The sequence below is a fragment of the Heptranchias perlo genome, chromosome 40 (genome assembly GCF_035084215.1).
Source record: "Heptranchias perlo isolate sHepPer1 chromosome 40, sHepPer1.hap1, whole genome shotgun sequence".
Taxonomy (NCBI): Eukaryota; Metazoa; Chordata; class Chondrichthyes; order Hexanchiformes; family Hexanchidae; genus Heptranchias; species Heptranchias perlo.
Genome location: NC_090364.1, coordinates 13,827,187 through 13,841,805, shown reverse-complemented (window position 1 = coordinate 13,841,805; position 14,619 = coordinate 13,827,187).

Here is a 14,619-nt window from a genome sequence, read left to right as displayed (position 1 = left end):
TTCCAGGATTTTGACCCAGCGACGATGAAGGAACGGCGATATATTTCCAAGTCAGGATGGTGTGTGACTTGGAGGGGAACGTGCAGGTGGTGTTGCTCCCATGCACCTGCTGCCCTTGTCCTTCTACGTGCCCTGAGGAACTCCTGCAGCAATGTCCTGGGGCTGAGATGATTGGCCTCCAACAACCACTACCATCTTCCTTTGTGCCAGGCTTGACTCCAGCCACTGGAGAGGTTTCCCCCTGATTCCCATTGACTTCAATTTTACTAGGGCTCCTTGATGTCAAGGGCAGTCGCACTCACCTCACCTCCAGAATTCAGCTCTTTTGTCCATGTTTGGACCAAGGCTGCGATGAGGTCTGGAGCCAGAACCCAAACTGAGCAACAGTGAGCAGGTAAATGCCGCTTGCTAGCACTGTCAATGACTTTTTCCATCACTTTGCTGAGGATTGGGAGTAGATGGGGCGGTAATTGGCTGGGTTGGATTTGTCCCACTTTTTGTGGACAGGACATAGCTGGGCAATTTTCCACATTGTTAGATGTCGGTGTTGTAGCTGTATTGGAACAGCTTGGCTGGAGGCGCGGCTAGTTCTGGAGCACAAGTCTTCAGCACTACAGCCAGGATGTTGTCGGGGCCCATAGCCTTTGCTGTGTCCAGTGCACTCAGCCGTTTCTTGATATCATGTGGAGTGAATCGAATCGGCTGAAGACTGGCTTCTGTGAGGGTGGGGATCTCGGGAGGAGGCCGAGATGGATCATCCACTCGGCACTTCTGGCTGAAGATGGTTACAAACGCTTCAGCCTTGTCTTTTACACTCATGTGCTGGGCTCCGCCATCGTTGAGGATGGGGATGTTCACGGAGCCTCCTCCTCCCATTAGTTGCTTAATTGTCCACCACCATTTGCGACTGGATGTGGCAAGACTGCAGAGCTTTGATCTGATCCGTTGGTTGTGGGATCGCTTAGCTCTGTCTGTAGCATGCTGCTTCCACTGTTTAGCATGCATGTAGTCCTGTGTTGCAGCTTCACCAGGTTGGCACCTCATTTTCAGGTACGCCTGGTGCTGCTCCCGGCATGGTCTTCTACACTCCTCATTGAACCAGGGTTGATCCCCTGGCTTGATGGTGATGGAGGAGTGAGGGATATGCCGGGCCATGAGGTTACAGATTGTGGTGGAATACAATTCTGCTGCTGCTGATGGCCCACAGTGCCTCATGGATGGTTAGTTTTGGAGGAGCGCCGAGATCTGGGAGGATTGTGGAGCTGGTGGCTGTTACAGAGATAGGGAGGGGCAAGGCCATGGAGAGGGATTTGAAAACAAGGATGAGAATTTCAAAATCAAGGTGTTCCCGGACTGGGAGCCAATGTAGGTCAGCGAGCACAAGGGGTGATGGGTGAACGGGACTTGGTGCGAGTTAGGATACAGGCAGCAGAGTTTTGGATGAGCTCAAGTTCACGGAGGGCGGAAGGGGGGAGGCCGGCCAGGAGAGCATTGGAACGTTGGCTGATAAGATATGATTCTGTGAGAATGATTCCCAAGAAGATAACGCCTTAGACTCAGTTTCTTGAGAGCTGAAGAAACCTCTTTGTGGTAAATAACACCTGGAGTTTCCGCATAATTACCACCCTAATCTGGGCGGAATCGAATGAAATTGCGCCAAAGGTCGCAAGAGTTTTAAGCGTGAGGGAGTTGCGCCCATAACCACTCTACGCTGGAACATCTTTTACACCGGTTCAAAAGCCCCCGCCCACAAAACAGGCCCCGCCCCCAGGTCGGAATGGCGAGTTTCTGCTGATTGCACCCATTCAGGGGGTGTTCATCACATTGTGCCCAGATACTCGGGTGCACAGGGTACCTGTGGGCACAGGTATCCAGCGTTAATTACCTGTACCTGCAATGAGCAGCAGCCAATTGAAACCTGACCCAGGTCGGTTTCTGCTGCTGCTATGACCTTAAATTACTTTAAATTCTGTTTAAATGAGTTTAAGTTCACTCACTTGATCTGCCCTTGGTACATTGGTGAGGATGGTCAGTTCCTCGTGTTGGTTCTCTCACCTCCTGCCGCAAGCCCAGTCTGGCAACTATGTCCTCAAGGACTCAGCCAACTCAGTTAGTGGTGGTCCTAACAAACCACTCTTGGCGATGGACATTGAAGTCCCCCACCCATGATATATTATGTGCCCTTTCTACCTTTAGTGCTTCCTCCAAGTGGTGTGCAACATGGAGGAGTACTGATTCATCAGCTGAGGAAGGGGGGTGCACTGTCGGGAGGGAGTGACCCTGGATGTCCTCAACATTGAATCTAAAGCCCATGAAGCCCTACAAGCCCCCGAGATCTCTGCGCTCCTCCAGTTCTGGCCTCTTGCGTATCCCTGATTTTAATCACTCCACCATTGGCAGCCGTGCCTTCAGCTGCCCTTGGCCCTAAGCTCTGGAATTCCCTCCCGAAACGTCTCTAACTCCCAACCTCTCTCTCCTCCTTTAAGATGCTCCTTAAAACCTACATCTTTGTCCCAGCTTTAGGTCACCTGTCCTAATATCTCCTTATGTGGCTCGGTGTCAAGTTTTGTTTGATAATCACTCCTGTGAAGCGCCTTGGGAGGTTTTACTACGTTAAAGGCGCTATATAAATGCAAGTTGTTGTTGTTGAGACAGAGCTTTCAAATAGATCTTAAATTATAAAAAAATCTAATGTGCCATAGCCATTCTTTATGCATTGTACTCGCCTCCCAGCCTCTGAGCTACAACATTTCCCCCGATTGGTTCACGAGCCATCCTGGCTGGGAAGGCGGAGCTCCGTGAGGATGGACGTGTCAGGCGACCAATGGCGAGAGTGTGGGGGTGGAGCAGGTGGAGGCAGGAGGTCATGTGATGGAACCTCCAGGGATAGATTGGCGGCTAACTTCAGGGAACACAGGGCAGGTTTGCGTGGGCGTCTGCGCTGAGCCGCAGGCAGGAAACGAATGAAGCAACGGGGGCTGCAGGGGATAGAGACAGACCGAGAGATGTGGAGAAGTGGAGCTCACTCTCTCAAAGCAGCAACAGCGTCACTTTTATCGGGAAAACCAACCAGAGTCAGACGGACACAGCCTGAGGGGCGAGACTCTTCAAAAGACTAATGTGCGGGAGAAAAGTACTTCAGAACAATACAAGTTATAGGGCCTCTTCCCATATACCTTATCACTGCATTAGGTATCTGAATATACAAGTTTAGGCGAACATAACTAATGGGATAATTAATGGCTGTAATTCTTGATAAAGTGACTGCGCTGGGAGTCGCGAGGTCAGCTCGTCTAAATATCGGTTGTCAGGCGCAGCTCCCGAGTAAAACTGAAATGAAGCGCTGGGAGGGGAGGGGAGGGAGGAGACCTTTTGCTGCAGGGTCCCAAGGAAGGTCTCAGGCAACCCCTGCCAGAACTAAGAGGCAGCCGCAGAGTTTTAGTGACCCAGGGTTAATGGCAGGGTTGCCAATCCTCCAGGATTGTCCTGGAGTCTCCAGGAATTGAAGATTAATCTCCAGGCCACTGCTGCGAGCAAAACCCGGGAGAAAAATCATAGGGGCAATAAATAAAATTAATGGTTTTTTTCATTTTCTTTGAACACTTCTGTTTATTAGTTATAAAAATATCGGAGAAAGGGAAAATGGCTGTTTGACTGACAGTCAAGAATCATCCAATTGGGTAATGAAGAGCCAATTGGCTGGGAAGGCGGAGCTCCGTGAGGATGGACGTGTCGGGCGACCAATGGCGAGAGTGTGGGGGTGGAGGCAGGAGGTCATGTGTTGAAACCTCCAGGAATAGATTAGTGGCAAACATAAGGGAGCCCAAAAGTCTGTTCTAAACATATAAATAGTAAAAGGGTAATCAAAGGAAGGGTGGGACTAACTAGGGACAAAAAAGACCTTCTTGTGGAGGCTGAGGTACTAAATGAATACTTCACATCGATCTTAGAACATAAGAACATAAGAAATAGGAGCAGGAGTAGGCCAATCGGCCCCTCGAGCCTGCTCCGCCATTCAATAAGATCGTGGCTGATCTGATCCTAACCTCAAATCTAAATTCATGTCCAATTTCCTGCCTGCTCCCCGTAACCCCTAATTCCCTTTACTTCTAGGAAACTGTCTATTTCTGTTTTAAATTTATTTAATGATGTAGCTTCCTGGGGCAGCAAATTCCACAGACCTACTACCCTCTGAGTGAAGAAGTTTCTCCTCATCTCAGTTTTGAAAGAGCAGCCCCTTATTCTAAGATTATGCCCCCTAGTTCTAGTTTCACCCATCCTTGGGAACATCCTTACCGCATCCACCCGATCAAGCCCCTTCACAATCTTATATGTTTCAATAAGATTGCCTCTCATTCTTCTGAACTCCAATGAGTACAGTCCCAATCTACTGAACCTCTCCTTGTATGTCCACCCCCTCATCCCCGGGATTAACCGAGTGAACCTTCTTTGTACTGCCTCGAGAGCAAGTATGTCTTTTCTTAAGTATGGAGACCAAAACTGTATGCAGTATTCCAGGTGCGGTCTCACCAATACCTTATATAACTGCAGCAATACCTCCCTGTTTTTATATTCTATCCCCCTAGCAATAAAAGCCAACATTCCGTTGGCCTTCTTGATCACCTGCTGCACCTGCAAACTAACTTTTTGATTTTCTTCCACTAGAACCCCCAGATCCCTTTGTACTGCAGTACTTTCCAGTTTCTCGCCATTAAGATAATAACTTGCTCTCCGATTTTTCCTGCCAAAGTGCATAACCTCACATTTTCCAATATTGTATTGCATCTGCCAAATCTCCGCCCACTCACCCAGCCTGTCTATATCCCCTTGTAGGTTTTTTATGTCCTCCTCACTCTCTACTTTCCCTCCCATCTTTGTATCATCTGCAAACTTTGATATGTTACACTCGGTCCCCTCCTCCAAATCGTTAATATAGATTGTAAAGAGTTGGGGACCCAGCACCGACCCCTGCGGAACACCACTGGCTACAGGTTGCCAGTCCAAGAATGTACCATTTATCCCAACTCTCTGCTTCCTGTTCGATAACCAATCCTCCACCCATGCCAGAATATTACCTCCAATCCAGTGATTCTTTATCTTGAGCAATAATCTTTTATGTGGCACCTTGTCGAATGCCTTCTTTAAGTCCAAATACACTACGTCCACTGGTTCCCCTTTATCCACCCTGTACGTTATATCCTCAAAGAACGCAAGCAAATTTGTCAGACATGACTTCCCCTTCGTAAAGCCATGCTGACTTTGTCCTATTAAATTATGTTTATCCAAATGTTCCGCTACTGTCTCCTTAATAATGGACTCCAAAATTTTACCCACCACAGATGTTAGGCTAACTGGTCTATAATTTCCAGCCTTCTGCCTACTACCCTTTTTAAATAACGGTGTTACATTAGCAGTTTTCCAATCTGCCGTGACCTTGCCGAGTCCAGAGAATTTTGGAAAATTATTACCAAAGCATCCACAATCCCTACTGCCACTTCCTTCAAGACCCTAGGATGTAAGCCATCAGGTCCAGGGGATTTATCCGCCTTGAGTCCCATTAATTTACTGAGTACCAATTCCTTAGTGATTTTAATCGTATTTAGCTCCTCGCCCCCTAGAGCCCCCTGTTTGTCCAGTGTTGGGATATTCTTAGTGTCCTCTACCGTAAAGACTGAAACAAAATATTTGTTCAGCATTTTTGCCATCTCCATGTTTCCCACCATTAATTTCCCGGTCTCATCCTCTAAGGGACCTACGTTTGCCTTAGCCACCCTTTTTCTTTTTATATAACTGTAGAAACTCTTGCTATCTGTTTTTATATTTTTTGCTAATTTATTTTCATAATCTATCTTCCCTTTCTTAATCAATCCTTTCGTTACTTTTTGCTGTCTTTTGAAGACTTCCCAATCTTCTATCCTCCCACTAAGTTTGGCTACCTTATATGTCCTTGTTTTTAGTCGGATACTATCCTTAATTTCTTTACTTAGCCACGGATGGCTGTCATTTCTTTTACACCCTTTTTTCCTCAGTGGAATATATTTTTTTTTGAAAGTTGTAAAATAACTCCTTAAATGAACACCACTGTTCATGTACCGTCTTACCCTTTAAACTATTTTCCCAGTCCACTTTAATCAATTCCGCTCTCATACCATCATAGTCTCCTTTATTCAAGCTCAGTACGCTTGTTTGAGAACCAACCTTCTCACCCTCTAATTGGATATGGAATGTAACCATGTTATGGTCACTCATTCCAAGGGGATCTTTAACTAGGACATTATTAATTAATCCTGACTCATTACACAGGACCAGGTCCAAGGTTGCTTGCCCCCTTGTAGGTTCAGTTACATACTGCTCAAGAAATCCATCCCTAATACACTCAATAAACTCTTCCTCAAGGCTACCCCGCCCAATTTGATTTGTCCAGTTAATATGATAGTTAAAATCCCCCATAATTATAGCTGTTCCCTTATTACATGCCCCGACTATTTCCTGATTAATACTTCTTCCAGCAGAGTTGCAACTATTAGGAGGCCTATATACTACGCCCACGAGTGTTTTTTGCCCCTTATTATTCCTTATCTCTACCCAAACTGTTTCATTATCCTGATCCTTTGTCCCAATATCTTTTCTCTGTATTACAGTGATTCCTTCCCTTATTAACATAGCCACCCCACCTCCCCTTCCTTCCTGCCTGTCCTTCCTGATTGTTAAATACCCTGGCATATTTAATTCCCAGTCGTTGTCACCCTGCAGCCATGTTTCTGTAATGGCCACAAGATCATACCCATACGTCGTTATTTGTGCCGTTAACTCGTCCATTTTGTTACGAATGCTACGTGCATTCAGATAAAGAGCTTTCAAATATGTTTTGTGACATTTAGGGCCCGAATTTAGCAGGCCTGCGGGTTCCCAGCGGGTGGTCCTCCGGGAGCGTGGTCAACACGCTCGGCGAAATTAGTGGGTTGCCCACGCGATCGTAGCAGGCAACCCACTAATAGGAATCAATTACCTGCTCCTCCGGGGTCCACGGCGCTGGCCTGCGCGTCGGTCGGGCTGCGCATGCGCAGTACGATCTGTCAGCTGGAGGCTCTCTAGTTAAAGGGGCAGTCCTCCACTGACAGATGCTGCAACCAATGGGACAAATTGCAGCATGGAGCAGCCCAGGGGGAAGGCTGCTCCCAGTTTAATGATGCCTCACCCCAGGTATCATCAGATGGGGTGAGGAGGAGGGGGAGGACACAGATCTTCCCCCCGGCGGGCGGGAGGAAGCGGCCTGCCTCTGCCACCAAGAAGGCCTGGCTCGAGGTGGCAGAGGGGGTCACCTGCGCCACCAACATATCGCCCACCTGCATACAGTGCAGGAGGCGCTGCAATGACCGCAGTAGGTCAGCCGCAGTGAGAACACAAAGTCTTTCCCCTACACTCCGTCTGCCACAACACTGCCCCCACCCCACATCTCCTTCGGCACCGCCAACACTATTCTGTCACATCACCCTTCATACCCACTCACACCCCATCCTCATCTTACCTCCACCTACTCACCTCGCCAGTACTCACCCTGCCACTAACACGCAACCCACTCCTCATACAATCTCATTGCTCCATCCCATACTCACCCTCTCGTGCATCTCCCTCACGGCCAGCCTCACTCAACCTGCCACCACCTGTGCTGCAGCCACAGGGCATGCATCACATATGTGCAGTAGGCAGCGTAAGGCAAACGTCTCGTCAGCATGAAGGGGGTGCACAAGGGTGTCTGAGGGTTTGTCATGGGTGTTACCCATATTGAATTTCAGAGCAACAAACAGCACACATTATATTGACACCACCACTGCCATGTCTCCGCGAATCCTGTCCGTTGTGTCCAATAATGCCCGCTCCTGGGTATCACTATGAGGACCCACCACTGATGCCACCCATCGTGTTACTGCAGAGTAGGTGCAGGTGTATTTGCAGGGCTCGTCCGCGCAGACGACTGAGAGACATCGGCGGTGTAGCCGGCTGCACCCTGGAAGGATGCGGAGGAGAAGGTGTGGAGGGCAGTGGTGACTTTGCCAGCGACAGGTAAGCAGTTGGTGCTGGGGCTAGCCAGGAGCAGCTCGGCATGAAAGAGGCTGCAGATCTCCACGACTACATGTCGAGCGAATCTGCGCCTCCCTGTGCACTGCTGCTCGGAGAGGTCCGGGGAGCTGCGCCTCGGTCTGTGGACCCTGTGGCGAGGGTAGTGCCCTCTGCGACGCGTCTCTCTCTGCGGTAGCCCTCCCTCCTGCTGTGCAGGTGGCCGTGCAACAACACCGTGTTGGGGGGATCCACGTCCCTGCGGCGGACGGCGTGGACTGCGAGGCTGCTGGTGCTGGTCATGCTCTTCGTCCTCCGAGGGTCTCCACACACCACCCAACTGGCAGGTGTTGGTCTGAGGGGTTGTGCAGGGTAGGTGTGTGGTTCCTCGGACTGGGGCTGCGGTTTCGTGTCGGTCTGTCCTCTGGCTTGGCGGGGGGTGGTGGAGGGCAGGGGTTGCCCTATGTGACGCGGTGGCCTCCTGCGTGGGTGAGGGCTCTCCCCCGTGGAGCGCACCTTGGCACCTGCCACAGGCTGCTGGCTGCAACACGCCTGGTTGGAGGGAGACTGTTTCCCCCAGTGTGGGAAACTCACTGCCTTGAACCTAAAATCCCACACTTCCTCTTTTGACAGCTGCTTCAGCTCATTAACTGACCACAACGAGCAAGGTAAGTACTCTCAAGTGGAACCCCGCTGGCTTTAATTGCCTGCGGGATTCCCACCAGCGGGGCTTGAGCGCGCAGCCCCGCACGTCAGCGCAGTACCCGGAAGTGGCCGGGATTTCGTCGCGATCCGGTCACGTGACCGGATATCGGGATTTTCGGGGCCACCCCGCTGGGAACCCGCCGGAAACACGATCCTAAAATCGAGCCCATAGAGTACAAAAGCAAGGAAGTTATGCTAAACCTTTATAAGTCACTGGTTAGGCCTCAGCTGGAGTATTGTGTTCAGTTCTGGGCACCACACTTTAGGAAGGATGTCAAGGCCTTGGAGAGGGTGGAAAGAGATTTACTAGAATGGTGCCAGGGATGAGGGACTTCAGTTATGTGGAGAGACTGGAGAAGCTGGGGTTGTTCTCCTTAGAGCAGAGAAGGTTTAGGGGAGATTTGATAGAGGTGTTCAAAATCTTTAACGGTTGATAGAGTAAATATGGAGAAATGTTTCCGGTGGCAGAAGGGTCGGTAACCAGAGGACACAGATTTAAGGTGATTGACAAAAGAACCAGAGGCGACATGAGGAAATATTTTTTTTACACAGCAAGTTGTAATGATCTGGAATGCACTGCCTGAAAAGGTGGTGGAAGCAGATTCAATCGTAACTTTCAAATGGGAATTAGATAAATACTTGATTGGAAAAAATTTACAGGGCTATGGGGAGAGAGCAGGGGAATGGGACTAATTGGAGAGCTCTTTCATAGAGCCAGTGTAGGCATGATGGGCCGAATGGCCGCCTCCTGTGCTCTACCTACTATAATATTATGAATGCATTCAACCAGAATAGGCAACCCTAGTCAGTGGGTGACAGTGGACAGTGGAAAGGCCGGGTACTGGGCTCACCAGGGGAGGAGGCCGTTTAAGGGAGTGATGCGGAGGGAGGTGGCAATGACATTGAGTGCCAGCTCTCTCACCCCGGGACAGCAGGCATTTAATGACCTGAGACCTTTTCACTTGGACACCATGAGACTCTCTGAACTGATCACCCTCACTTCTCTCATGGAATGACATGTCTTCATGTGCAGCACACCATGGTTCAATCGCTCCCTAACTCTTCCACCTCTGTTTGGAACTCCCTCACAAGCCTTTCTTGCATGTGACCCCTTATAGGAACAGGAGAAGACCATTCAGCCCCCTGAGCCTGTTCTGCCATTCAATGAGATCATGGCTGATCTGTATCCTAACTCCATCCACCCGCCTTGATTCCATATCCCTTAATACCCTCGGCAAGCAAAAATCTATCGATCTCAGATTTAAAATGATTAATTGAGCTCGCATCTACTTCATACAAAGGGTGGTAGAAGCATGGAACACTCTCCCACAAAAAGCAGAAGTGTTTCCTAACTTCTCTCTCTCATTTTAAGGTTATGTCCCTTTGTCCTAGACTCCCCCACCAGCGGAAAAAGTCTCTCTATCTACCCTATCAATTCCTTTCAAAATCCTAAAAACCTCAATCCAATCACCCCTTAACCTTCTATATTCCAGGGAACACACGCCCAGTTTATGTAATCTCTCCTCCTAATCTAACCCTTGGAACCCTGGTAACATTCTGGTGCGTGTGTATGGGTGCAGGTGTTTGTGTGTGTGTGTGGGTGTGTAGGTGTAGGTATGTTGGACGTGGGTGTACAGGGCACAATTTGCAGATGACACAAAACTTGGAAGTGTAGTGAACAGTGAGGAGGATAGTGATAGACTTCAAGAGGACATAGACAGGCTGGTGGAATGGGCGGACACATGGCAGATGAAATTTAACACAGAAAAATGTGAGGTGATACATTTCAGTAGGAAGAATGAGGAGAGGCAATATAAACTAGAGGGCACAATTCTAAAAGGGGTACAGGAACAGAGAGATCTGGGGATGTATGTACATAAATTGTTGAAGGTGGCAGGGCAGGTTGAGAAAGCGGTTAAAAAAGCATACGGGATCCTGGGCTTTATAAATAGAGGCGTAGAGTACAAAGCAAGGAAGTCATGACGAACCTTTATAAAACACTGGTTCGGCCACAGCTGAAGTATTGTGTCCAGTTCTGTGCACCACCCTTTAGGAAAGATGTGAAGACCTTAGAGAGGGTGCAGAAGAGATTTGTTGGAATGATTCCACAGATGAGGGACTTTAGTTAAATGGATAGACTGGAGAAGCTGGGGTTGTTCTCCTTGGAACAGAGACGGTTGCGAGGAGATTTGATAGAGGTATTCAAAGTCATGAAGGGTCTAGACAGAGTAGATAGAGAGAAACTGTTCCCATTGGTGGAAGGGTCAAGAACCAGAGGACATAGATTTAAGGTGATTGGTAAAAGAACCAAAGGTGACATGAGGAAAAACTTCTCTACACAGCGAGTGGTTAGGATCTGGAATGCACTGCCTGAGGGGGTGGTGGAGGCAGATTCAATCATGGCTTTCAAAAGGGAAATGGATAAGTACTTGAAAGGAAAAAATTTGCGTGGCTACGGGGATAGGGCAGGGGAGTGGGACCAGCTGGATTGCTCTTGCTTGGAGCCGGCGCGGACTCAATGGGCCGAATGACCTCCTTCCATGCTGTAACCTTTCGATGATTCTATGTGTGTGTGGGTGTGGGTATAGGTGTAGGTATGAGTGTGTGTGTGTGTGTGTGTGTGTGTGTGTGTGTGTGTAAATGGGTATAGGTGTAGGACCCCACAGCCGAAAGGAACATGTCTCCACCCGTCATCCCCACAGTTGTACTTTCCTATAGGATTCATTACATAGCGATCAGAAGCAGGACCTGGGCAGATTTTTCTGTCCTGTCACTGAAACCAATTGTAGTGCCCGTACCATCAGCTAGCCAGAGATCGGCTACTTCATCACTTGAGATCCTCCTGATCTATAAGATGGGGCAGCTGCCACTGAGCCCGTGGACAGCGGTTCCTGAATTTTTCTCCCTGCCACAGCGAGCGCAGAAATCCGCAGCATTATTTTATAGAGTTTAATAGAGAAGGGAGTGGAGGCACTTTTGGTGGGTGAGAGGGACACAGGCATTGATGGGGTGATTAGGAGGGAGTAAGAATAAGGAACAAGAAAGATGTGGATAGAGGGCAGATTGGGAGCAGAGGCAAGGAGCGAAGTGAATGATGGTAACTGTCTACTAATAATTTAAACTCCGTTTCTCTACTAAGAAAATTTAAATTATCCAATAATTTGAATTAAGCAATGTAAATATCATAGTAAAATGGGAATTTAGTGTTAAAAAGAATTGAATTATCAAATAGTTTGAATTAAGCAACTCTGGATTAAGAATGGACCAAATAACATTGTGCACTAATTTCCCAATTAATTAAACCTTCCCCTCCTACTACTGTGCTAATTAGAGACTGTGTCTCTAGGTCTCTATGTCTTAGGAGGCTGCATTATGGACCTCGGGTCAAGTTTAAAGTCCAGTTCTGAATTAAACATTCCAGTTTAAGGAGTGGCAATCCACTATCGGCAAAAGTACAACCGCAACCCCCCCCCAGCACGAGACAAACAATCGGACCAGGTTCGATCAGGGATGGGGCCATTGTTTTAAGTATTGCATCCCCCTGAGTCTCAATGGGAGAAAGGTAGCAGTGCTTTCCACCCACGAACAATCTGGGCAGGCAAGGGAGGCATTTGGGCACCTGGAAATATAACAACGTGCACTGACCAGTCTAGCACTGAGCCATGCACATCGAGAATGCCCAGGGTTCGATTCCTACCCTTTCTTAAGTTCTCTAATTTCACTTGGATCATCAGCTATAACTGGCCTCAGTACTGTTAGCCGAGGGAAGGGGGCAAGAAGATCAGCCAGCCCAGGGGGCCCCGTCCCTGATCATTATCCAACGTCCCTTGCTGGAAAGTGAGGGTGTGTGGATATCAGCTGAGGATCAGAGTCAGCTGTGATGCCCTCATGGTCAAATAGCCTGATGATGCTCATTATTTGAGCTCACATATAAAGCATAGCCACTTGATAAGGTACCAGAGACCACTGCCTGTGGAGTTATGCTGTTGTGTGCAATGAGGGGAAAGAACAATGGTCACAATTAGCTACAGAAAAATTACATAGAATGTACAGCACAGAACAGGCCATTCGGCCCAACAAGTCTATGCCAGCGTTTATGCTCCACATGAGCCTCCTCAACCTTCATCTATTCTTTGCATCTGTGCTGTTCGCCTCAACTATTCCTTGTGGTAGCGAGTTCCACATTCTCACCACTCTCTGGGTAAAGAAGTTTCTCCTGAATTCCCTATTGGATTTATTAGTGATTATCTTATATTTATGACCTCCAGTTTTGGTCTCCCCCACAAGTGGAAACATCTCTACGTCTACCCTATCAAACCCTTTCATAATCTTAAAAGACCTCTATCAGGTCACCTCTCAGCCATCTCTTTTCGAGAGAAAAGAGCCCCAGCATGTTCAGTCTTTCCTGATAGGTATAACCTCTCAGTTCTGGTATCTTCCTTGTAAATCTATTTTTGCACCTTCTCCAGTGCCTCTTTATCCTTTTCATAATATTTAGACCAGAATTGTGCACTGTACTCCAAGTGTCCCCTAAAAAATAGGGAGTGAGATTTGAATCAGAGAATGATGGTCAGTTGAAACCTATTTACACTGGTTTATACCAAAGAGCAGAAGTGGTGACAACTAGTGTTATTGGGTCATCACTAAAAACATACATCAATAAAAGAAAGGAAGACTTGCGTTTATATAGCACCTTTCACAACCTCGGGACGTCCCAAAGCGCTTTACAACCAATGAAGTACTTTTTGAAGTGTAGTCACTGTTGTAATGTAGGAAACGCAGCAGCCAATTTACACACAGCAAGCTCCCACAAACAACAATGTGATAATGACCAGATAATCTGTTTTAGTGACGTTGGTTGAGGGATAAATATTCCCCAGGACACCGGGGAGAACTCCCCTGCTCTTGGAACGGAACGGACGACAAGCGCCAGTCTTGAATCAGCCGATTCATTTGAGATCAGATTTGTTTTTTTCTGTTTCAGCAGATAAATTAATTCCCCTGAGCACAAGTTGAACAGATCAATCATACGCTGGAACTCTGAGCTGTACATATTCTGAATCAAAACATGCCGTTGTACAGAAACATGCCCTGTTTGTCATGTGCTCAAGATATGTGAGCTGGACACATGAGAAGCACTTTCATTAACGTTGGACATTTCATGAAGCCTTAATTATGTTTGTAACAGCCAGGTTTTGTGGTGTCGATCAAGGTATATGCCTCGCTCAGAGTGCCACATAGAGTTTGTGGGGGTGGGGAGGGGGAGATAGACATCTAAAGTACATACAGACATTGATAGAGAGTAAGATGAAGCAGAAAAAGGGGGGGGGCATGTGACAGATGTCAGGTTGATAATACAAGTGAGAACCAGGCTGAATATAGAAAGTTCAGAGGAGAAGTGAAAAAGGAAATAAGAGGGGCAAAGAGAGAGTATGAGAATAGACTGGCGGCCAGTCAGATTAACTTCGGAATGTGGAAAGCTTTCAGAAACAATAGTCCGGGACAAAATTAATAGTCACTTGGACAAATGTGGATTAATAAAGGAAAGCCAGCACGGATTTGTTAATGCAAATCGTGTTTAATTAACTTTTTTTATTTGTTCATGGGATGTGGGCGTCGCTGGCGAGGCCGGCATTTATTGCCCATCCCTAATTGCCCTTGAGAAGGTGGTGGTGAGCCGCCTTCTTGAACCGCTGCAGTCCGTGTGGTGAAGGTTCTCCCACAGTGCTGTTAGGAAGGGAGTTCCAGGATTTTGACCCAGCGACGATGAAGGAACAGTAATATATTTCCAAGTTGGGATGGTGTGTGACTTGGAGGGGAATGTGCAGGTGGTGTTGTTCCCATGTACCTGCTGCT